Source organism: Chenopodium album, chromosome 13 (genome assembly GCF_948465745.1).
Source record: "Chenopodium album chromosome 13, dcCheAlbu1.1, whole genome shotgun sequence".
In the NCBI taxonomy this organism is placed as follows: domain Eukaryota; kingdom Viridiplantae; phylum Streptophyta; class Magnoliopsida; order Caryophyllales; family Amaranthaceae; genus Chenopodium; species Chenopodium album.
This window is the reverse complement of record NC_137846.1, coordinates 49,868,522-49,895,955: the sequence shown is the minus strand read 5'-3', so window position 1 is coordinate 49,895,955 and position 27,434 is coordinate 49,868,522. Positions and strand designations below refer to the sequence as shown.

The 27,434-nt window shown below is 35.7% G+C and overlaps 1 pseudogene; it reads left to right on the top strand.

The window, feature by feature from the left end:
• Positions 1–2,382: 2,382 nt before the first annotated feature.
• On the top strand, positions 2,383–4,973 carry LOC145575647 (pumilio homolog 24-like; annotated as a pseudogene).
• The last annotated feature ends 22,461 nt before the right edge of the window (positions 4,974–27,434 follow it).

Genomic DNA, 27,434 nt, shown 5'->3' with positions numbered 1-27,434 from the left:
ATTAAGCACTAATAATCATATTTTAGTAGGAAATGGTCATCGCATTTCAATTACTGGTTATGGTCATTATAAATTCCTAAATAAATCTCTTGCCCTTAAAGATGTCCTCCTTGCCCCTCAAATTATTAAAAACCTTATTTCAGTCCGTAAATTTACCTCTGACAATTCGGTTTCTATTGAATTTGATCCTAATGGTTTTTCTGTGAAGGACCTTCGAACGGGGAGGGTAATCACCAGATGCAATAGTTCGGGGGATCTCTATCCTATCACTAATACTGATCCAAGCACATGCCTTGCCACGTCCCTCACCACTGTCGCTCCTACCACTTGGCACGAGCGCCTAGGACACCCAGGAACAGCTTCTATAAGCTACCTTAAAAATAATAATTTTAATAGTTATAATGAGAAGCTAGACTCCAATTTTTGCATTTCTTGTCAATTAGGGAAACATGTTAGACTTCCTTTTTCTCTTTCGAATAGTAATACTTATTGTGCTTTTGATATTATACATGCCGATTTGTGGACATCTCCTATTCGTAGTAGTAATGGTCACAAATATTACCTAGTGCTTCTTGATGATTTTACTCATTATGTTTGGGCTATTCTTTTAGCATCTAAATCTCAAGCCTACCAAAGTTTTCTCATATTTAGACAATATGTTTTAACTCAGTTTGAACGGCCTATAAAATCCTTTCAAAGTGACCATGGTCGAGAATTCAACAACGACCCGACCCTTTTAAAAAATTTTGTCTAGAAAATGGTATGGTTTTCAGATTCTCATGCCCTCACACTTCTTCCCAAAATGGTAAAGCTGAAAGAATGATCCGCACTATTAACAATGTCAATCGCACTTTACTATTCCATGCATCCCTACCCCCCTCTTATTGGGTTCATGCCTTAGAGTCCGCTACATATCTCTTAAATATTTTGCCAACCAAGTCCTTAAATAACTTGACCCCGGCACAGGCTCTCTTCCACACTAACCCATCTTATGATCATCTTTGGGTTTTTGTACGTCTATGTTTCCCAAACTTGGCCGCCACGACTCCTCACAAGCTTGCTCCTAAATCTACCCCTTGTGTATTTTTAGGATACCCCTCTAATCATCATGGTTACAAGTGTCTTGATCTTTCAACTAATAAAATTATTATTTCCCGTCATGTGGTGTTCGACGAGTCTACCTTTCCATATAAAAATTTAGCTCCTTTCAAATTAAAGGATTATGAGTTCCTTGAGTTTGATGACCAATCCCCTCTTCTTTCTCATCCCTACCTCTGAAATAAACTACAACCAGCAGGCCCAGCTCCTCATCAACCCAACCCTCTCACTCCTCTGGCCCAACCTCGTCAGCCCTCACCTGGCCCAACTTCCCCATCTCCCTCCCCTGGCCTAAACCCGCCAGCTCACCCCTCTCCCTTGCCTACTGGGCCAGCGCGCGCTGGATCCTCAGCGGCCCAATCAGTGAGCCCCCCTTCCCCACTTTTGGGCCAGCTCAGTCCGCCCCACCTCAGCTCCCCCTTATCTCCAAAACACAACAGCCCATTCTTGCCACCTACCTATTCCCCACCACCTATGCGTGGCATTTCTCCCCTACAACCTACTCGGCCAACACCTCCGTCCCCACCTATAACCCGCAGTCAGCGGGGCATATTTAAGCCAAACCCGAAATATTGCAACCTCCCCGTTCAAAAATCGGGACCCCCTTACATTAAATCACCTCTTCCAAAATCATATAAACAAGCTTTAAATGACCAAAATTGGAATGCGGCAATGAATGATGAGTATGGTGCTTTAATTAAAACAGGGACATGGGATTTGGTGCCTAGACCTGCGGGGGTGAATGTTGTTAATTGTATGTGGCTATTTAAACATAAATACAAGTCTAATGGTGACCTTGAAAGGCACAAAGCTCGTTTTGTATGTGATGGCAGGTCGCAGGAAATTGGTGTGGACTGTGATGAGACGTTCAGCCCGGTAGTTAAACCGGCCACTATTCAAACTAATCTGAGTTTAGCATTGACTAAAAAGTGGTCGATTCATCAATTCGATGTCAAAAATGCCTTTTTACATGGTGATTTGCAGGAAACTGTTTACATGCATCAACCTCCAGGTTTTGTTGATCGGAGGGCACCCTCTCATGTTTGTCGGCTCCGCAAGGCTCTTTATGGTTTGAAACAAGCTCCCAGAGCTTGGTACCAACGCTTTGCCAGTTTTCTTATCAATTTGGGCTTTGTCATTACTAAAAGTGACACTTCTCTATTTACTTTCCGGCAGGGTGATGATATGGCATATTTGCTCTTATATGTTGATGATATTCTTTTAGCTACCTCATCTGACAGGTTGCGCACATGGATCATCTCTTAGTTACAAACTGAGTTTCCCATGTCTGATTTGGGGCCTCTGAGTTATTTTTTGGGTATTGCTGTAACCCGAAAACCTTCTTATATGCTACTTTCGCAGGAAAAGTATGCACAGGAGATTTTAGAGCGTGCAGGGATGGCCTCTTGTAAGCCTGTCGCCACTCCAGTTGACACTAAGTCCAAACTTTGTGCAGATGCAGGGCCACCTTTTCGGGATCCTACTTTGTATCGCAGTTTAGCAGGTGCTCTTCAGTACCTCACTTTTACCAGGCTAGATATTTTCTATGCGGTGCAACAGGTGTGTCTTTTTATGCATGATCCCCGGGAACCTCATTATGAGGCATTGAAATGCATTCAACGTTATGTTCAGGGTACCATTGATCACGGTCTACATTTATATCCTACTGTTTCACATCGATTAATTACTCACACTGACGCTGACTGGGGAGGTTGTCCCGACACCCGACGTTCCACATCGGGCTACTGTTGTTACCTTGGGGACAACCTCGTATCCTGGTCATCTAAGCGTCAACATACTTTATCCAAGTCGAGTGCAGAAGTAGAATATCGAGGCGTCGCAAATGTTGTCTCTGAGGCGTGTTGGCTCCGTAATCTTCTCCTGGAGTTACATTGTCCTCTACGGAAGGCTACTATTGTTTATTGTGATAATGTCAATGCTATCTACCTTTCAGGCAACCCCGTACAACACCAACGCACCAAACATGTGGAGATGGATATTCATTTTGTTCGAGAAAAGGTTGTGTTGGGACAAGTTCGGGTTCTTTATGTTCCTACTAGATATCAGTTCGCAGACATTTTCACTGAAGGCCTACCGCGGGAATTATTTCTGGAATTTCGATCCAGTCTTAGCGTACGACCTCCTCCCGCTACGACTGCGGGGGTGTGATAGATATTATATTTAGGATAATATATGTCATAAGTATAGGATATATTTAATGTATATTTTGTATGTTTATCGTATCTAGAAGTCCTTATCCTAGCGTTGTAAACTCTATATATTTGATCAATGGTACACGCTCCAGATTGAGGAGTTTTCCCGATATCCAACAGAGTTGAAACCACATTTACTCACTCTCGCCTCAAGTACTTATGCAGTCCATCTGGTGACCAAAATTTTTGACAATGCTACCAAATCTCAGCTGCCACGCTTGATCTCACTACTTCATGGGCATGTTGCTTCACTTTTGAGACATAGTGTTAGTTCTATTGTTGTTGAACATGCATATGAAATGGGAAATGCGGCACAAAAACGTGAACTCTTGATGGAATTATATGAAATGGGAAATGCGGCACAAAAACGTGAACTCTTGATGGAATTATACTCTACCGAGCTCCAGTTGTTCAAAGATCTGTCAAATATTAAAGAGAACAAGATTGTTGATATAATATCTAAAATAGGCCTTAAAAAGTTATCCGTTTTGCGCCATATGACTTGTGTGATTCAACCTATTTTGGAGAAAGGAATAGTTGATCACTCAATCATTCACAAAGCTTTGATCGAGTACCTCAGCATTACTGATAAGCTCTCAGTAGAAGACGTTATAAAACAATTGTCTGGATCTCTCCTTGTTCGGATGATTCACACAAAGGATGGTTCGAGAATAGGGATGCTCTGTGTCAAGCATGGTAGTGCCAAGGAAAGAAAGAAGCTTGTTAAGGGAATGAAGGGAAACGTTGGGAAGATCGCCCATGATCAATGTGGAAGCTTGGTGCTGGCCTCTGTTCTATCTATCAGTTGTTGATGATACAAAACTTGTTACTAAGGTTATTATTCGGGAGCTACAACCAATCCTGAGTGAAATTGTTTTGGATAAGAGAGGGAGGTGTCCTGTTTTGCAACTGTTGCATCCAGACTGTCAACGTTATCTTAGTCTTGATGATTTGGCTTCTTTAAATGCTTCAATTTCTTCACTTTCTCCAAAGGCTGAAAATGAAGCAAATCACAGTGAGGACAAGCTAGTTGAATCTTCAGATAACGATGAAGAAAATAAGGAAGTTGAACATGTCAACAAATTACTTGCTAGTGAAGCCGATGAAAGCATGGAACCTGAGGAAGACATCCACTTGGCTGAGGGAGGTAAAAAGGATCCTTTTGTCAGGAGGAAGGAGTTGTTGACTTGTTGGTGAAAATCGGGCTTGCTGAGAGTCTCGTTGATGTCTGCATTGAGACTGCATAGGAACTACTCAAGTCTAATTTGGAAAAGATGTTCTATATGAGGTTGCCACTGGAGGTTTTGATGGAATTCTTCATCCAACGTTGGACGAAAAGTTGACAAGCCTTTATGAAAAAGTGGCAACTCTTGCAGCTCAGCCTAAATCAGATGAATCAGAACATGTTCTTGAGAACTTCCACTCTAGAAGAACCCTTAGAAGACTTGTGTTGGAATGCCCAGCTTTTGCCTCAATTCTATGGAAAACAACACTAGCAGGAAATTCTAAGCTATGGGTAGTTGGTCATAGTGCAAAGGTAGTTGCAGCGTTTGTCGAGTCGTCAGATCTGGAGGTCCAGAAGATGGCAAGCAAGAGGAGTTGCAGCCTCTAATCAATAGTGGTGCTCTTAAAATCTCTGAGACTAAATCAGTGGAGAAATAAATTATCCCTCAAATGAGAAAAATATATTTTCCAATAACACATATCTCTAACAGTTACTCTTCCACTTTCAAAGTCTATTTCACCTATTCTAATTATAACACTTAGAGAATTCTCATTAATTGAAGTTTGCTCGTTAGTATTCATCATCATCAAAACTTTTAAGGTTCAACAGATATGATTTAAACTGACATATTCTAAACCGATTGAGTTTATTAGTGTTAATATAAAAGACATGAAAAATGGGTTATACCCAAAGGTGGACCTTAAAAGATACACCACCATCATCCCTCCTCACAGGGAAAGTGGCGTTGCTCCTCGTGATATAGAGATGGGGGGATGCACGTCCATATATATACGTTGGATGTCTATTTCAACAATGGTGCCAATCACACGCTCTTTTTAACCAAAACCCACGTGATGTCCCTCTCACCTTATCTCTTAAATTATCAATAACATAATTTTCTATCCAAATCATTTTTATTGATGTTTAAGCTTAACCTAATACAAGTATAAATTATTACTCCATCGTTCATTCAATAAATTGGAAAATTGGAAACCATATAGTCGTATAAGGTTTAGTTTGATTGGATTTAAGGTCTGTTCACATTTACTTAATTTCAGTTTAGTTCAGCTCCAATCAGTTCAGTTCAGTTTAGTTCAGCTCCTATCAGTTCAATTCAGTTCAGCTCCTAATTTCCCTCTCTCATAAAATACATTTCAGTCCAGTTCAGTTCAGCCCCAATCAGTTCAGTTCAATTCATCTCTAACTAGTTCAGTTCCGTTCAGTTCAGTTCTAATCAGTTCAATAAAATAGAACAGGCCCTTAGACCTTGTTCACTTCACCATAATTTTGCTGAACTGAAATAAGGGTTTGTTCTAATTGACTGAACTAAGCTGAATTGAACTGAACTTATTGGAGCTAAACTGAACTGACTGGATATTTTATGAGAGAATGAAATTAAGATAAGAACTGAACTGAACTGAACTGAACTGAACTGAACTAAACTTATGGGAGCTAAATTGAACTGAAAATAAGCTGAAGAGAACAAGCCTTTAATTTTAATTGAACTAAAATTATTTTGTTGAACTTAATTTATTTTTACTAAATTGAAATAACATTACTGAATTAAAATTATTTTTACTGAACTGAAATAATTTTACTTAATATTATTTTTTAAGGTAAAGTGACCGAATAAGGTCACATTATTATCATGTACTCCCTCCGTCCTATAATACTTGACATAGTTACCATTTTTGTTCGTCCCAAAATATTTGACACATTACTAAGTATAAAATGGGATTACTAATAAAAAAAATACTACCTCTATTTTTTATTAGTTCACACGTTTTGACTTTTACACTATTCACACATTCTCCTTTGAGGCTTTGACTGTGTTTTGTGCTTTATAAGTAATGAAAAATATAGTCATGTGAGACCTTATTAGATTCGTCACAATATATATTTTCAAAATATCAACTTTTTATATTTTTGCTTATCGACAATTAAAGATATTAATAGTTTAATTTGTGCATTGGCAAACGTGACTACAGAAACGTGTCAACTAAAAAGAAATGGGGGAAGTATTATTCTATATTCTCTTTGAGACCACAAAGGCACAAACCCTAAAATCCAGTTAAATTCTATATTTTCTCTCTCTTCACTACCCCATCTCCTCCACTTTTTGTTTTCTTATAATATAAAAATAAAAAAGAGAATGATTTTTATATTTCTTCCGTTTTTAAATACTTGCTCCATTTCTCCATGCGCGGAGTTTTAGGAGAAATTGGAGAAAGTGAAAAATATGGAGATAGTGAAGTAGGTGAAAGAATAAAAAAATTGTAAAAAGTAAAAGTAGTGGGGAGAATTGAAGGGGAGAGAATATGAAAGTAATAAAATATGATCATGATGGGTCCCTAGGTGAGAGAAATTAATTTAATATTGTAAAAGATTTTCAAATAAGAAAATGAAGCAAATATTTAAAAATGGTCGAAAAAGGAAAGTGGAGGAAATATTTAAATTTAAAAACGGAGGGAGTAATAAATAATGTTTTAAATGGACTCACTTATAGTTTTTTAAGATTACGTATTTACCCCAATATCCCAATTATTATGAGACGGAGGGAGTAACTTTTATAATTTTTGCTAGTGTTAGCTTTAAGATATTTGCGTTTAAAGATTTACTCCCTAGCTTTGTGTTTAAATAAATGAAACGTTTTGACTTTTTTGCACTATTTATCTAATTTACTTTGACTAATGTTTGTTATTTATACATAAAAATAAATACAATCTTGTAGGTTCTCGTTGGAATCGTCTCTAAAAACAATTTATAATATTCAATTACTATAATTTTACTTATTAATAATTATAGGGAAAATTTTTAAAATTAACACCCAAAAATGTAACCATTTTCGACCTAACCACCCGTTTAATTTTTTATTTTAAATTACCACCCCTTAAATTAAATAAATGCTTATATTACCACCCATTTAAAAAAATCCGGTGGATTTTCCGTCTGTGGGCTCCACCTAACGCTTATTTTGACCCTTTTAATGATTTTTTCCCCGAGTTTTCTCTTTAAAAACGCTCTCCTAACTTCAATTCACATTTCCTTCACCAAATTCTACCTTTAGGAAATGTGAATTGAAGTTGTAGAATTTGGTGAAGGAAATGTGAATTGAAGTTAAGAGAGTTTTTTTTAAAGAGAATAATCGGGGGAAATTCAGTCAAAAAGGTCAAAATAAGCGTTAATAGGAACCCACGGACGGAAAATCCACCGGATTTTTAAAATGGGTGGCAATCTGAGCATTTATTTAATTTAAGGGGTGGTAATTTAAAAGTTAACCTAATTATAGATATTATCAGATAAAGTATTACATTGACATATATATGTGCACAAGGAAAAATTTTCATTTATTTAAACACGGAGGGGTTACCAAAATTTGCATCAATTTATGTAAACATGAAGATCATTATGAATTGGAGGGAGTTTTTTTTTTTTTTTTAATTATTAGAAAACAAATGTTATAGCCCATAATTAGTATTCTCCAAACCAAAATTTAACTTTGAACCCAAATAACTTGTAAACATTTTATGGGGGGTTTGATCAGAGTTGAGCAAGGTGAAGCACAAAAAATTTATAGAAATTTTCAAAGGACCAAGCCTAAACCATAGAAATTTTCTTTTTCTTTTTTTTTTTTTTTATTTAATTTTTTTACCAACTTGGAACTTGGCCAGTTAGTCAATTTGATTGTTGACTTTTTCTTTTGCCAATTTGATATTAAAAAAAATGGAAATTATACTGACATTAAAAAATACAATTGACAATATTTTAGTGGGAAAAAACGCAAACGGTAACATTATTTTAGCCTATTTTTTGCTAGTATATCGAAATTGAGAGTAATACTCACTTTTTTTTTAATATATCTTATTTATTCAACTTTTCTCATGTTCGCTCTTTATGGTTATATGATCCATTTATATATGGACATGTATTAAGTAGTTAAAAAAACCAAAATTACAATAAATATGTCAAATTGATGTTACTCCTCCGTTTCATAATGTTAATCTCATATAAAATCAATTACATAAAATAAGAAAACAAATATATTTGAAATCTAACATTAAGGTACAACACAATTCATAATTAATTTACCTTATTTAACTTTTTTTCATTTTTTATTAGGAAAGCAAAAGTCATAATTGCATAATTTAAGATAAAAATTTTCTTACTTAGAGTCATGTTATTAATGCACAATCAATTAATTCAAAAAACAAATCAAGTTATAAATGAAATATATTCAATATGGATAGATCTTTTTAAAACGCCCAAAATAGCATATGGGACTAACATTATGAAACGGAGGGAGTATTAATTATAGAATGAGTAGATTGTGTTTTCTTTTACTCCCTTTGTTTTTAAAGTATGGTATGAATTTTGAAATATTCACAAACATTACTTTAATCAATGTCATAACTCATAAAGCCATATAGGAACTGTTAGAATAACCTCAATTAAAAAAATAGAATAACCTCTTATAGTTCCGAATTTCTACCTTTAAGCATACGTATTGATTTAATTAAATCCACTGAATTCTCCATATAGAAGAAGACAAATGTGTTGTTTTGTAACTCAACTTGACAACTTCCTAGTGTATTTCAAAAAAAAAAAAAAAAAAAAAAAAAAAAAAAAAAAAAAAACTAGTGTATTAATACTTCCAAAATTACAAAAGATTCTCAAACGTAGACCTACCGTATCCATATTATAATATGAGTAAATAACAAAAATTATGCTATTTTTGAAATTCTCATAATTGAAAGAACTTTTTTTTGGCTGCATCGAAGTGTACACTTTTGTAGGACTCTTTCACTTTACCTTATTTATACTAAACTGAAATTATTTATATTGAACTAAATAATATTTTTACTTAACTTAAATACTCTCTCGTTTTTTTTTCTCCTTTCAAGGATGTTTTTTTTATTTGCATAACTTCTATTTATAGTAACTTTATACTACTTCCTCCGTTACAGGTTATGTGCAACGATTTGACATCAAGTAGAGAGAGAAAATGTCTAATCGTTGCACATAACCTGTAACGGAGGTAGTATAATTTATCAATTCCTCTCTCATGATCCCCACTATGGTGGCACTTCTTTCTCTTACATACTTTCCCTTTCATGGTTCCCACATTACTTTTACCATAATAAATTATTCATCCACTACCAAATTCATTCTCCTCAAACTCTGCGCAAACACAAGTGATGCAAATAAAAAAAAAAACAGAGGGAATAATTTTCACTAAACTGAAATTAATATTGCTGAACTGAAATTATTTTTGCTGAAGTAAAATTATTTTTACTAAATTGAAATTAATTTTACTGATCGAACTAAAATTATTTTTACTGAATTAAAATTACTTTTACTTAATATTATTTTTATTTAAGGTGAAGTGAACGGAGTCTAACTACCAAGAGGAGGCACCCTTCCTTTACTATTTGCCAATCAGACCAATAAATCACCATCTTTTTCCTCCTTTATAAATTAATCCAAACCCCATTAATCAGCCATTTCTGAAGCCTTAAACTTTCAATCAAATTAATCAACCATTTTCCAAAAATATTCCCAACTTTAAGAAATTTACATTTTAAGTGTCTAATTTAGAAAGAATGAGTTTAGTAAAAAGCAAAACATGGATAGTTGTAGCAGCAATAGAAGGAATGAAAGATCAAGGTTATGCAAGATACATGCTAAGAATAATGTTAGATTTTCTTCTGTCATTTCCCAAAAAATTAGAAATGATAAATTGAATCAATCTGAAAAATCTCTTAGGAAAGTCATGTACTTAAGCTATTGGGGTCCTAAGCTAATTAGTCTTTAGAGTTTAGTTAATTAATGATGTGGACGAAACTTGATGTAAAGTCTTATAATTATTTTTAAAACTTTACCTAGTTAATTCGCACGTAGTTATGGGTCGCCCATCTTGGGATTTTGACTATATTATATCAATAGTATATTTCTATAACATAATTTGGGTTTTTAATCAAGTTTTCTCTCTACTCTTACTTTAGAATTTATTCGATTCTGGTGGCAAGTAGTTTGGAAAATAATATATGTTTCATCATTTAATATAATCTAGGGATTAACTCATGCACAAGTAAAGAATATATACATTATTTTTCCTTACATATAACGAAATGTAATTTAACCACCCTCTTAAGCAAAATCTTTATAACAACTATTAATATGATCATTTCTTAGATTTTGTTGATTCAAGCCAAAAGTCACACACCTATACACCCTTTTTGGTGTTTTTAATCTTAATTTTTTCAAATTTGGTGAAAATATGGGAAATTCAGACTCAACAACAAAAGCTGTGGCCGCTGAGCATAGGATCAACCAGCTTGAAGAACGACTTTCATCAACTCAGAATGAGTTATCATCAACTTGGGCTCGTTTGGAAATGTTGAACCAAAAGGTAGGAAAGATCCGCCAGCTTGAAGGACAAATTTCATCAACTCAAAATGAGTTATCATCTAATAGGGCTCGTTTGGAAATGTTGAACCAAAAGGTAGAAAAGCTTAAAATAGACAATTTGGTTCATGATCAATATATGATAAATAAATTGTTAGAGTTAGGGGAGCTCCAAGAGAAACTTTCTTATACTAAAGCTGAGGAATTAATAAGTAAGTGCAACTTAGAAGCATTGAGAAAAAAGGAAGAAGAACTAAAAGAACAACTTTTAAATCGACTGAAAATTGAAAAGGATGTAGAAGTGAAGTTGCGAAAGGTGATCGAGTTAGAAAAACAAGTTGCATGTGTGGATGAAGAAGTGTTATCTACCAAAGTAAATTTAGAAGCGTCGAAAAAGGAGGAAGATATGCTCAAAGAACAACTTTTAAGTCTAGAAAAGATCTTTGAAGAAATGGAAATGAAATTGAATGTGGTAATGAAGCTTGAGAAAGAACTTGAGGATACTAAGAATAAGATATTAACAACAAAGGGTGAATTTGAAGTGTCGAAAAAGGAGGAAATTATGCTTAAAGAACAACTACAAAGTTATGAAAATTTTCATCAAGATATGAATACAAAGTTGCAAAAGGTTTTAGATCTTGAGAAACAACTTCGATTTATAAAGGCGGAAGGTTTGTTTGTCAAAACTAGCTTAGAAGGATCGAGAAAGCAAGAAGAGAGGCTCAAGAAACAACTTCTTGAATACGAACGGTTTCAACAAGATATGGGAATGAAATATCAAAAGATATAAGAACTCGAAAATGAAATTTCTTCCTATAAAGCCGAAGCATTATCTGACATGGCTAATTTGGAAATTATTAATAAGGAAGTGGAAGAGCAAATAGAAAAACTTACATTGCTTGAAAAAGTTCAAAAAGCTGTGGTGGAGCTTAACTTATTATAAACTGAATTTAATTGTAATATAAGCTAGCTAGGGCTACTATAAATTGATGAATTTGTGTAATAAATTATATATCATCAATTACAATTAAAAGAATTGTACATATGTGATGCTAGGGGAGGAGGCAGTTGAGGATGAGAGGTGGTGGTGGTGCGTGGTCGAGGGCTCGAGGCTGAGGGAGGCCGGGGCTGGGAATTTTTTTTTTTTTATTTTAATTTTTAACCAATTATATATGTTGCAATACGTGTGCAAATAATCCCAAGTTAGCAAGATTTACCTCTTTAACCGATTCCAAGTCATCATTTGGGAGTGATAAAATTGTAAGGGTATAAAGTTAGTATTAATAAAAAAAAATAGTCAAAAACTGAGATTAATGTGGGAGGATAGAGAAAGGTTGAGATTAATGATGATAATTTTCCTATAAATTAATAGAATATTTTGTGAGTTTCATGACTGGTTTTATGATTAACAACAATCAATTTACACTAAAATAGAGCTGTTACATCATCTTATATGCTCAATGCCTGGATTTGTGCATGAATTTTAAAATGACAATTTAAATATACAATATTAGATTAACATTGAAAGCATTGTATTATAAATTTATAAGATCATATAAAAGATAAAATATAATTTGATCTTTGTGATAATTAAATAAATGTTAATTTTTTTTTACGAAAAAACTATGTTGATTGAAATGTTTTATTGATTTATTAACAAAAATGGAGGCATTCTAGTAGCATACACACATTCGAGTATTCTACGTTTAATAAATTTAAACAAATTATACTCATTAAATTATATTAAATTATACACATAAGAAAATTCAATGTATCTCTAAAGACGACTCTAAAGTAGAGTAACATTATGATCTAAGAGATAGAGAGATAAATCAAGCGGTTAAAGCTTCCTTCCTACTTCTAGGAGATCCTAGGATTCATTATCACCCTGTCCTTGTAGCTCTTTAAAAACCGAAAAACATCATGATCCATCAACGATGAGTTGGTTACGTGTGTTTAGCCTTGCTCGTCAATTCAGAATCTTTACTCTTATTGCTCGTTAGTCAAAACGCCACCATTATATTGAGAAAAGAATACGTTGATTATTTAAGTAATGTTACTCCATATTACCTTGTATGGTAAGATGATTCATGCATTCTCATTCTTTAATTTTGAACATGCACCCAATCAGTGTCAAAAGACAATCAAGTTCAAGCTCATCTTGCAAGGATTTATCCTTGATTTTAAATGCTTAAGGTTGGAATGTAGGGCTCTTCACCTAATTGGACCCAAAGTTATTTGAACTGAATTAGTCTGAACTTATTACACTTGATTGGAATTTATTAGAGATGATTAAACATATTAGACCTTATTAACTAATTGGAACTTATATGACCTGATTGAAATATTTTGAAGCTTAGTGAATGTATGGAATCCCTTGCTTGCCTTCATAAGCTAGTTTCAGGAATTATATTTGAGTAATTTTTGATGTTTTGGATACACAACGTGGAATTACCCTCCCTATTAGGCTACTTATCAATCCACTTCAACAACACATTAAGGGAGCTTCAACATCAAGCGTTAAATCCATGAGTAAATCCAAGTTACTCAATATGAGTAACAAAATATGTTACTTGTAGACACCCATTTGTGTCTCCCCAAAACCAAACCCAGTGATGAGTACCTTTCACGTCGAATCATAATCGAATGAAGTGAAAGTGTGGAAAGTTTAGTGTTGCGGATAGTTTTAATTCTTCTCTTCTCTCTGTTTTTGAAAACTTATATTAAGAAAATAGTCAATCCAGTTTGGTTGGTCCATGATATGGGTCAAATAGTAGTGTAGTTGGATGGGGCTTGCAAAGACCTTTCCAACGATATATTATAAGCCCAATTTCGATAAATATTGAGGAAGTTATGACCAATTTACTAAACTGGGCCTGGATTGCGCCTTATATACGACCCAATGATCTTGGGGAGGGCCTAATGTGATTAATCATTCCTAATGCAATTAGGAATGGTTTTAGTCTTCTAGAATCTTCTAGAAGGTTTTTTTTATTCCTAATTCAATTAGCATTGATAAATTGACTTTTTGACTTTTCAGAGTTTTAATTAAAATCAAATAGCATTTTTGAAGAAATTATATGATTTTATCCTCCAATACGGCAAACTTATCTGATTTTCGAAAACGCGTTAAAATCAGGCTTGGCGCCTGACCCCTGGCTTTGGCGCCTAGAACCAGGCTGGCGCCTGGCGCTAGTGTTGGTGCCTGGCGCCAGTTAGCCAGGGTTTGCGCCAACTCTGTTTTTTGTGTGTCAGACTCTGTTTTGTTTATTTTATCTTTTTGGCTGATTTTCTCTATAAATATCGTATTAAAAACTCCGTTTTCATTCACCGATTCTCACCTACAATCAGTTTTCATTCGCAATCATTAATTCTCTAATTCTCTCTTAATCATTCACCAACTCTCATCAAGATTTTCTTGATTATTCTCTCTCTTTTTTTCTAAACTAGCCTTTTCTCAAATACAAAATTCCGCATTCGCAAGACTAAGATACACCTAGCCATATTCGAAGTTGTCTTCGCCCTAGACGTGAAAAGTTTAATTTCTGAGGGTTTGGTCCCAAATCTCTATTTCAATTATTTAATTTAATTATTTTGATTATTATTTTCCTTGAAGTTACTAACGTGTGTATTTTGTTATTAGAAAGAAGTACGAGGCATCAAAGTAAGTGCTTTAATGGTTTTAATTGATATTATGATGTAGAAATCATGTTTAAATCGTTATGATATTCCTAGTATCATGTCTAGGGTATTTTTAATATTAAATATGATTCCTGTGATGCCTTCTATATTCTTCCTAATATTTATGATTTTTAGTATCATGTTAGGGTTAAAGATTTGATTTTTAATGCTTAGTGACATGCTAGGGTTTGTTATTAATCTTGTTAGTATCATGCCTAGGATCTTGCTATTATTAATTTATTATTATGCTTTAATATTAATATTAACATGATTATGATTATAATTGTTATAATTTATGATGATTATGATTATTATAATTATTATTCATGATTATTATTGTGACTATTATAATAATTTATTTATTATTATGTTGCTTGATACAATATTTATTGTTATTGCTTGACCACACCTTTTATGCATGTTTAAAGGGAATTGGTACTTGTAATCACGCTTAATAAGATATTTAATAATCTTGATTAGGGTTAATTGTGATTATAATTCAAGTGATCGCCAATAATAGTTCGTTTGTGCATTAAATTCAACCAACATAGATAAACAGGTTTAGGGTTAATTCTAATGATTGCATGTTAATTAAAAAGCGCACATGAATACGATAAGAATAAAGTAGAGGCCTATTATTAGGGCAGGTTCAATCTCTTTAAGGTTGGATTTGTACCATCATCCCCGAACCCTTATTTGGTTCTAGACCTTATGGAGTTGACGATCTCTTGGATCGTTAAGGGGAGTAACCTTCATCCTATGAACGGTTTACAAGTTCCTAAAAAACTTGTTGACGACTCTTTTGCTCTATCTTCTTCCCTTTTGGACGCCACCGTACTTTAGTGTATGATCACAGTGGGGTTCAAGCTAGGGGTTAACGCTTGAAAATATTCCCTACAGTTTTTGGCGACTCCACTGGGGAGGATTTCTATTTTAATTCCTGAATTTGTTTCGGCAATGATTTAGAATGAGTGGATGAGACTCGAAACGTTCTAAGTATTTCATGTGCGTAATTTTGATTAACATTATTATCATATGCATAAAAAAGATCTCATTGGAAAGACCATCCGTAATGAGCTAAAAACATAGGATTTTACACGTAGGAAATTTGAGGAATATCTTTCACAACTAGGATTGAAATAACACCGCGCGAAACTGGAAAATTTTATCGAGCGCAGAAAGCTGCTGAGGCATGTTGGAAGTAGCGTCAGGGGCTAGAGCTTGGCGCCAGCATTTTAGTCGTAGCGCCAGACGCCAGCATTGGCGCCAGGCGCTACAGTTAAAAGCTGGCGCCAGTCTCTGTTTGCTGGCGCCAACCTCCCTCAATACCGAGCCAGAAATATGCGTTCTAATTTCGACCATTTTTTCGTATTGTTTGCTCGATCCTACTTCCTGATTGAATTTTTTCTCACTTTTCTGAAACCCATATGTGTTCTACATATGGACATAACCCTCTGGGAATTCATGCTCCATCTACCCGATTGAACGCTCCGTGCAACAAAGGGTACATCCGAGATTGTTGAATTCACCAAACCATGGAAGCGAGTTTTTGCTAAAACTCGCGGTGTCCCATCCACTCGCGCCAACCCTTCACGGTTAGGCTTCCACGCGGTGCATCCGGACAATTAACCATGGACCCTCTATTGACTAAACCATATCCCAAACTTTAGAGAACTAGAGCCATGGTTAGGTTGCAAACTCATTGCATCATGTTGTGACTACTTGACTACTTGTGCATCTCCTACTTGTGCATACTTATTATGTGACTAAATTAATCGTTTGGTTTGACTTGTGTTTGTATGTAAATCTTAATAAACTAATTAATGACTAAAGGGCTTTGTTTAATTAATTAATTTGAGCTAAAAAAATAAACTTAAAATCGAGTCATAGTCCCTTTAAGTCAACCCGGATTTTTATTCCCGTATACTGCATAAACGTCAACTTGTTTTGGTCATAGCCAGAGTTCTAGGAAGAACTACGAGTCGTACAACCTATGGATCTGTAGCCCCGAGTTTTATCTTTGATTTGGCGTTGGTCTCATCCCAATCAGAGTCGCAGATCAAAAGTTGTGACCAAAATACCACAGTCTGTCCAGTTTAATGCATATACGCGAGGTCTTAATTTAGTCTTTGCTTGAGTCTAGTCACGTAGTCTAGCCACATGGTCATGAAGCAAGTCTTAACATGTCACATACACTCACTAGTCATAGCTCACACTTTTTATATGTCACCGTGACCATGTCCTAGGTTCATGCATGAGTCGGTCTTTTCCGTCATTTGAGATGGGGGGTACATTCTATTCCTAATTCTTCATATCCCTCCATCTAAATCTTCTTTCACATTCTATTCCAATTTTTCTTCACTTCCTCCATCCATTGCGTGTTGAATAAAGTTTGAGTCATATAATTAACAATAAATATCCGCAATTTCCTTTTCCACAGTACTTGGTCGAGGAGAGAAAGGCGATTAATCAAGGACAACCTCTTTATTCAGGTCTCGCTTTTTGATAAACCGATTCGTCAAAAGAGGAAGGCTAAAAAGATAATGGCAACTCAAGAAGAATTCAATGAGCTTAGGAACCAATTGGTTACCATGACTGAAACACTGAAACTCCTCACACTTCAGGTCGATGATCCCGTGAAGCAACAACAGATGGATCTCATGCAAGAGAGTCTAAGCAAGCTATCTAGTGACTATAAATTTCAGGGCATGAGTTCACAAGGGGTCTCGCTGGACAAGGAACTTCTTCCGTATAAGTTCAATGCCACTGACATCCCTAAATTCAAGGCAACAGATAACCCTTACTTCCATCTAAGAGCTTTTGAAACTATAATGAGCATTAAGGGTATCGATAAGAAGGTTTTCCCCTCTCTGTTCCCATTATCTCTTGAAACCGTTTGCCAACAATGGTTCTTCTCCCTTGACAAGGATAAAACCTCTACCTGGGAATCGATAGTGAAAGATTTCGTTGATAGGTACAAGTGCAATATCCAAGTTGAAACCGACCATAGATAACTTGAGATGCTAAGACAAAAAGAGAATGAAGGCTTTACTTCTTTCTTTAATAAATGGAGGGAAACTTCCGCTAAGATGATTGAGGTCCCCACCGAAAAGGAGTCTGTGAAGATGTTTATCAAGAATCTCCAAGAAAAGTATTCAAAGCACTTAAAATATCAACACAACTTGAATACTTTCAAGGCCGTTTATGACATCGGAATTGAAATCGAAGACGACCTCGCAAAGCAAAAAGCTACTAACAATAGTAACCACGGTGGCTGGAAAGGAAAGAAGAGCGACAATCCTTCTTCTTCCGAAAACGCCCACTCTAGTAATAATGTTAGTACCTTTGACCGTAATGGTGTCTTAGCCATGGACAATCAAGGATCTAAAAGGAAACCCAGGCGAGAGTTCACACCCATTGAAATGACCTACGATGCTGCTTTCGATCGTCTCTATGATCGAGGATTAATCAAACCTATTGGCCCTACCGAGGATCCAACACCAGAAAATCGATCTTCGAGATGGAATCCAAACTCCTATTGCAAGTACCATCGAGGGCGCGGACATACTACTAATGAATGCTACAGATTTCAAAACCTCATTTAAGATCTCATAGAGGCTAATAAGATCCCATTGCCTCTAGCTAGCGAGAAGACTGGATGATGTTGGAGCAAACAACACAAGACAGAGGCGAGCTTCAATGACAAGATTTCATGACCTCTTATTTTTCTAGTTCTTTTTCATTTTTTCCTTTCCCCAATAAGTCTAGCATAAGAACCTTTCTTTTCCCTTAAGATTACTTTTGTAGAATCTCTATTTATTTTCCCCTTTTAATAAAATGAGCATTTATTTCCTTGCATATGATCATCGCATTGCATTTCATTAAAAAAAAAAAAATCCATGTTGAATTAAGCACAAGGTATACCAATGATTTAAGGAAACCCTTGTAGCCACATCATATCTCCTTTCACCTTTCAAATTTACAATCCTTTCTTCATAAACCACTTTGAGCCTCGTCTAACGATAGACCCTTCTTTTTTCAACCTACATCTACCTAATCTTGGGATGGGACGGTGTGCAACTTATGCAATTCTAAAAGAGACTTGAGTGATTCAAAAAATTAAAATCGAAAAAATAAGCAAAAGCAAAAAAAATAAATAAAAGTGTACAAAAGGGCAAGTGTTCCAATGTCTTTGATATGAAAATATCTTCGATAAGAACACGTCTCAGATTGCGTCTCTTATCGAGTGCTCGGTACCGTGCCTAAGAAACATTAATGCCAAGTGAGTGATAGACCGCATGATCGAGATTGCTCACACTTATAAAAATGAAATAAATGCTAAAGCAAAAGAAAGAGCTAAAAAAAGAGTAGAAAACCTCAAGCATGAAAATACAAATATTCAAAAGCAAGGTTGCACACCTTGGGGGCTTATCTAGGGTCTTGAGCCTTTATCCCTTTTTTCTATAACCTTTAGCCTAACCACGTTACAACCCTTAAAAGACCTTTTTGAGGTATACACACACTTGTGCGAGGTTTGGCTAGAGCTACGTTCGGCCTGATTCCTAACGGATACGTATGCAACCTCACATTGAGGTGCGGCCGTAATAAACATACATTCATATTCACATTCACACACTCACACCATGATCATATCAAGGGATTCCCTGTGCTCATCCCTTAGAGCTAGACTTGGGGGCTTGATCCCTACATCATTAGCTTACCTAGCCTAAGAGTCACCACCATTTGACTCTTTTAAATAATATTTTCTCCACACACTTAGCTCTTGCGGCCTAGCTTTAGTGTCAATTTCACACACCGCACAGATACATGACCAAACATACTCCCCTTAGGAACCCTTTGTCATGAAACCTTAACATTGAAGCATGCCTTGTCGTATCACTAATCACTCATAATCATCATTGCATCACGAAGTATGAAGTGCTTAGCCTCCGTGCCTAAGTTACTCAAATACTTTCATCATTGAGTCAACAATTGAGATAGCCTAGGATGTGTTAATCCTTGCACAACATTTGACTAAGCTCATTCGACATGCACCTTCAAAACTTCGATTCTTTTTCGCGTCTTTCTTTTTCGGGAGAAAGTCGGTACCCTCCACAAAAATGACGGAAATTTTTTGCTTTTTTTGCATTTTTCGGGTCGCATAATCAACACTATGCACACACGGGTCATGAGTCACACGTGTCGTTTCTCTTCGAGTTGAGTCAACCTCGAGTCAGTCGATCACATCGAGTCAAGTTTATACCTTGAGTCGTGTCAAGTTATTAAGTCAAGCAACATTAAACCTTAGGTCAACCCTAAGATAATTAAGCCTTAGGTCACCCCTAAGATGGTTAAAGAAATTGGCAAAGTTCTATAGTCAAAAATAAATACAGGTGCAGCAGAACAGGGAAGACCCTACTCCAGCTCCTGGCGCCAGAGATATTTCAGCAACGCTAGAGCTCGAAGCCTCTCAGAAAGGTGATTTCGACTTCATACAAAAATTTCGGGTTCCTTGGTACGCCAGTTAGCCCCTATAAGCAATTTGACATGATTAAGTAGTTAGTTTGATTACAATTGCAATAAGTGATCGACCTGACGAAAGATCGTCTCACTTAGCTTAAGCGCCTAAAACACTGGCTTATTACAATCGGTTCAAAAGCAAGCACTTAAACGAAAATATTTCCAAATATGGATTGTCGTGCATTCTTATTAAACGACAAAGTTTTCCAAATATTGGATTGTCATCCCCAACTGACAATATTTCCAAAAATGGATTGTCGTGCATCTTCTTCAACGACAATTTTCCAAGATTGGATTGTCATCTCTGGCAAAGTTTCCAAGCGTGGATTGTCGTGCTCCTTCTTTGTTTGGCAAGTTTTTCCAAGTTCGGATTGTCATACATTCATAGATCGCTGGCAAGTTTTCCGAGATTGGATTGTCAAACACTCAGTTCCCTATGGAAAAATTTCCCAAAGGATTGTTGTAGGTGTCTACTCATCATAAATTTCGGCAAAGGTTCCTCAACGTGGATTGTCATTCATTTCAGTAAGTGGCAAATTTCCCGAAGTGGATTGTCGGTCGACTCTTTTTTTGCAAATGTTCCAAGACGCGGATTGTCAATAGTGGCAATATTTCCCCAAAAGGATTGTCGCATAGCGTTGGCAAATTTCCAAGGTGGATTGCTTTCAAGAGTTATATTCCAAGATGTGGATTGTCGATCGTAGCAAAGTTCTTATGAAAGATTGTTACGAAGCGTTGGCAACTTTTCCAAAAATTGGATTTTGGCAAATTTTCTGAGATACAGATTGTCGCTTCATCGTGGCAACATTTCCAAGGATGGATTGTTACGTGGCATTGACAAATTTCCCTAAATCGGATTGTCATACATCATACAAGAGTTGTGTTGGCAACTATTCCCAAATAAAAGAGGATTGCCGACATACTGGTTCACAAGCAGCAAAGCGCCGACGTACTGGCATAGCAGCATTAAGGATTAAAAAGCAGTGATCTTTTCGAAGACTATCACAGCGGAAATTGGAACATATAAAAAAGAAGCTCTTTGTTCAGAGACGAGTGAACATCGAAACAGCAAGGTGGCGTTCCCTGGATTCTGGAGAGTTGTCACAAACAACTGAGGATTGTTTCAAGAGAAGCAATCTTCGATAGTATTCCCTTGGACGTGGAGTATTATCAATGCGGATGAGGATTGTTTCAAGAGAAGCAATCTTCGATAGTATTCCCTTGGATGTGGAATATTATCAAAGCGGAAGAGGATCGTTTCAGGCAAAGCAGTCTTCTATATTGGAAGTAGTTACGGGCGTAGCAGTTTTCAAGCGGGATGGCATTCTCTAGCTTGCAGGAGGTCATCAAAACAACAGTAAAGCGGCAGCAAATCGGTTACTTTCGGAGACGTGTGCTCGACGGTGCAAGATACGCGTTTATTAACTCTTTTATCTATTTAACTAACGGTAGTTTGCAGGTATCGGCGTTACAAGAGTGATTTAGGATCGCAGAACGTTCTGAATCATTCTCCGTCCCTATATATACTTTGACTTTTATTTTCGAAACTTACGTTTCTCCAAACTCAGTCAAAGTGGGGGCTTCTGTAGACACCCATTTGTGTCTCCCCAAAACCAAACCCAGTGATGAGTACCTTTCACGTCGAATCATAATCGAATGAAGTGAAAGTGTGGAAAGTTTAGTGTTGCGGATAGTTTTAATTCTTTTCTCTTCTCTCTGATTTTGAAAACTTATTTTAAGAAAATAGTCAATCTAGTTTGGTTGGTCCATGATATGGGTCCAATAGTAGTGTAGTTGGATGGGGCTTGCAAAGACCTTTCCAACGATATATTATAAGCCCAATTCGGATGAATATTGAGGAAGTTATGACCAATTTACTAAACTGGGCCTGGATTGAGCCTTATATACGGCCAAATGATCTTGGGGAGGGCCTAATGTGATTTATCATTCCTAATGCAATTAGGAATGGTTTTAGTCTTCTAGAATCTTCTAGAAGGCTTTTTTCATTCCTAATTCAATTAGCATTGATAAATTGACTTTTTGACTTTTCGGAGTTTTAATTAAAATCAAATAGCATTTTTGAGGAAATTATATGATTTTATCCTCCAGTACGGCAAACTTATCTGATTTTCAAAAACGCGTTAAAATCAGGCTTGGCGCCTGACCCCTGGCTTTGGCGCCTAGAACCAGGCTGGCGCCTGGCGCTAGTGTTGGTGCCTGGCGCCAGTTAGCCAGGGTTTGCGCCAACTCTGTTTTTTGTGTGTCAGACTCTGTTTTGTTTATTTTATCTTTTTGGCTGATTTTCTCTATAAATATCGTATTAAAAACTCCGTTTTCATTCACCGATTCTCACCTACAATCAGTTTTCATTCGCAATCATTAATTCTCTAATTCTCTCTTAATCATTCACCAACTCTCATCAAGATTTTCTTGATTATTCTCTCTCTTTTTTTCTAAACTAGCCTTTTCTCAAATACAAAATTCCGCATTCGCAAGACTAAGATACACCTAGCCATATTCGAAGTTGTCTTCGCCCTAGACGTGAAAAGTTTAATTTCTGAGGGTTTGGTCCCAAATCTCTATTTCAATTATTTAATTTAATTGTTTTGATTATTATTTTCCTTGAAGTTACTAACGTGTGTATTTTGTTATTAGAAAGAAGTACGAGGCATCAAAGTAAGTGCTTTAATGGTTTTAATTGATATTATGATGTAGAAATCATGTTTAAATCGTTATGATATTCCTAGTATCATGTCTAGGGTATTTTTAATATTAAATATGATTCCTGTGATGCCTTCTATATTCTTCCTAATATTTATGATTTTTAGTATCATGTTAGGGTTAAAGATTTGATTTTTAATGCTTAGTGACATGCTAGGGTTTGTTATTAATCTTGTTAGTATCATGCCTAGGATCTTGCTATTATTATTATGCTTTAATATTAATATGAACATGATTATGATTATAATTGTTATAATTTATGATGATTATGATTATTATAATTATTATTCATGATTATTATTATGACTATTATAATAATTTATTTATTATTATGTTGCTTGATACAATATTTATTGTTATTGCTTGACCACACCTTTTATGCATGTTTAAAGGGAATTGGTACTTGTAATCACGCTTAATAAGATATTTAATAATCTTGTTTAGGGTTAATTGTGATTATAATTCAAGTGATCGCCAATAATAGTTTGTTTGTTCATTAAATTCAACCAACATAGATAAACAGGTTTAGGGTTAATTCTAATGATTGCATGTTAATTAAAAAGCGCACATGAATACGATAAGAATAAAGTAGAGGCCTATTATTAGGGCAGGTTCAATCTCTTTAAGGTTGGATTTGTACCTTCATCCCCGAACCCTTATTTGGTTCTAGACCTTATGGAGTTGACGATCTCTTAGATCGTTAAGGGGTGTAACCTTCATCCTATGAACGGTTTACAAGTTCCTAAAAAACTTGTTGGCGACTCTTTTGCTCTATCTTCTTTCCTTTTAAACGCCACCGTACTTTAGTGTATGATCACAGTGGGGTTCAAGCTAGGGGTTAACGCTTGAAAATATTCCCTACATTACTCAAGGAGTATTCATGTCTTTTCATATATATATCTACCATTCAACTTTCTTTCTCCTTACTCCTCTTCTACCTCAACCATCACAGCCATCACAACCACCACCATCTTCATAACTACCACCATCATCACTTCATCGTTGCTGAACTCGACCCATCTACGAGCTGTCAAACTCAACCCATTCGTCACCGTCAAACTCGACCCACATCAATTTAAGGAACTTCAATGGAGGACATGGTGACCCTTCCCTTTAGGGTTGACCATGCCCTTAATTTCACCCTTCATTCCTAGGGTTTTTTTTTCTCAGATGTGGTTGGAGATCGGGGGAGGTAAGTGGAGATCGGGGAAGGTGGAGATAGGGAAGCTTGAGTTTTGCTCCGTCGCAGCCTTGTGGGCTTGAGAAAGGAAAAAGATCGGAGGTTGTCGGGGGAAAGAAGATCGGAGTGAGAGGGCTGTGATGATGGTGGTGGCTGTGAATGTATGATGTTGGTGGTGATTGTTAAAAGGAGGAAGAAAGGAGGAAGATGCACTTGTGCCATTTGAGTAAACACATTTGTTACTCAAATTGAGTAACTGGTGCTAGCTCTAAATCCATAATTGTTATAATATCAAGTAGGGATGGAAAGTTAGCACGCAAAAAATAATTCTAACCTTTACTTCATTAAGTAGTGTTCAAGAAATTGCAGAATGAAATGTAGGACTTTATAGGTACTTGTAGACACCCATTTGTGTCTTCCCAAAACCAAACCCAGTGATGAGTACCTTTCACGTCGAATCATAATCGAATGAAGCGAAAGTGTGGAAAGTCTAGTGTTGCGGAAAGTTTTATTTTCTTTTCTCTTCTCTCTGTTTTTGAAAACTTATTTTAAGAAAATAGTCAATCCAGTTTGGTTGGTCCATGATATGGGTCCAATAGTAGTGTAGTTGGATGGGGCTTGCAAAGACCTTTCCAACGATATATTATAAGCCCAATTTCGATAAATATTGAGGAAGTTATGGCCAATTTACTAAACTGGGCCCGGTTTGAGCTTTATATACGGCCCAATGATCTAGGGGAGGGCCTAATATGATTTATCATTCCTAATTACATTAGGAATGGTTTTGGTCTTCTAGAATCTTCTAGAAGGTTTTTGTCATTCCTAATTCAATTAGCATTGATAAATTGACTTTTGACTTTTCAGAGTTTTAATTAAAATCAAATAGCATTTTCGAGGAAATTATATGATTTTATCCTCCACTATGGTAAATTTATCTGATTTTCGAAATCGTGTTGGAAATAAGCTTGGCGCCTAACCCCAGGCCTTGGCTCCTGGCGCTAGCCATTGGTGCCTGGCGCTAGTGTTGGTACCTGGCGCCAGCTAGCCAGGGTTGGCGCCGGCTCTGTTTTTTATGCGTCAGACTCTGTTTTGTTTAATTTATCTTTTTGGCTGATTTTCTCTATAAATAACGTATTAAAAACTCCGTTTTCATTCACCTACAATCAGTTTTCATTCGCAATCATTAATTCTCTCTTAATCATTCACCAATTCTCATGATCTACAATCAGTTTTAATTAGCATTCATTCATCGTTCTTCTTTAAACTTTGTTTTTAAATACAAAATTCCGCATTCACAAGATCTAGTCACACCTAGCCAAATTCGTAGTTGGCTTTGCCCTAAACGTGAAAGGTTTTAATTTATGAGGGTTTGGTCCCAAATCTCTATTTCAATTATTTAATTTAATTGTTTGTTTATTATTTTCCTTGAAGTTACTAACATGTGTATTTTGTTATTAGAAAGAGGTACGAAGCATCAAAGTAAGTGCTTTAATGGTTTTAATTGATATTATGATGTAGAAATCATGTTTATATTGTTATTATGATATTCCTAGTATCATGTCTAGGTTAATTTTAATATTAAATATGATTCTTACGATGCTTCTTATGTTCTTCCTAATATTTATTCATGTTAGTATCATGTTAGGGTTAAAGATTTGATTTTTATTCCTTAGTGACATGCTAGGGTTTGTTATTAATCTTGCTAGTATCATGCGTAGGATCTTGCTATTTTAATTATGCTTTAATATTAACATGAACATGATTATGATTATAATTGTTATAATTTATGATGATTATGATTATTATAATTATTATTCATGATTATTATAATGACTATTATAATAATTTATTTATTATTATGTTGCTTGATACAATATTTATTGTTATTGCTTGACCACACCTTTTATGCATGTTTAAAGGGAATTGGTACTTGTAATCACGCTTAATAAGATATTTAATAATCTTGTTTAGGGTTAATTGTGATTATAATTCAAGTGATCGCCAATAATAGTTTGTTTGTGCGTTAAATTCAACCAACATAGATAAACAGGTTTAGGGTTAATTCTAATGATTGCATGTTAATTAAAAAGCGCACATGAATACGATAAGAATAAAGTAGAGGCCTATTATTAGGGCAGGTTCAATCTCTTTAAGGTTGGATTTGTACCTTCATCCCCGAACCCTTATTTGGTTCTAGACCTTATGGAGTTGACGATCTCTTAGATCGTTAAGGGGTGTAACCTTCATCCTATGAACGGTTTACAAGTTCCTAAAAAACTTGTTGGCGACTCTTTTGCTCTATCTTCTTTCCTTTTGAACGCCACCGTACTTTAGTGTATGATCACAGTGGGGTTCAAGCTAGGGGTTAACGCTTGAAAATATTCCCTACATTACTCAAGGAGTATTCATGTCTTTTCATATATATATCTACCATTCAACTTTCTTTCTCCTTACTCCTCTTCTACCTCAACCATCACAGCCATCACAACCACCACCATCTTCATAACTACCACCATCATCACTTCATCGTTGCTGAACTCGACCCATCTACGAGCTGTCAAACTCAACCCATTCGTCACCATCAAACTCGACCCATCATCAATTTAAGGAACTTCAATGGAGGACATGGTGACCCTTCCCTTTAGGTTAGACAATGCCCTTCATTTCACCCTTCATTCCTAGGGTTGTTTTTTTCTCAGATGTGGTTGGAGATCGGGGGAGGTAAGTGGAGATCGGGGAAGGTGGAGATAGGGAAGCTTGAGTTTTGTTCCGTCGTGGCATTGTGGGCTTGAGAAAGGAAAAAGATCGGAGTTTGTCGGGGGAAAGAAGATCGGAGTGAGAGGGCTGTGATGATGGTGGTGGCTGTGAATGTATGATGTTGGTGGTGATTGTAAAAAGGAGGAAGGAAGGAGGAAGATGCACTTGTGTCATTTGAGTAACTGGTGCTAGCTCTATTATTTTTTGATGATGATTATTTTATTATGATGATGATTATTATTATGATTATTATCATGTTGCTTGATTATTTTATTTTTTTATGCTTGATCACGCCTTTATTGCATGTTTAAAGGGAATTGGTACTTGTAATCACGCTTAATAAGATAATTAATAATCTTGTTTAGGTTTAATTTGATTATAATTCAAGTGATCGCCAATAATAGATTTATTTGTGCATTAAAATTCAACCAACATAGATAAACATGTTTAGGTTAATCCTATTGATTGCATGTTAGTCAGAAAGCGCACATGAATACGATCAGAATAAAGTAGAGGCCTATTATTAGGGCAGGTTCAATCTCTTTTAGGTTGGATTTGTACCTTCATCCCCGAACCCTTATTTGGTTCTAGACCTTATGGAGTTGACGATCTCTTGGATCGTTAAGGGGTGTAA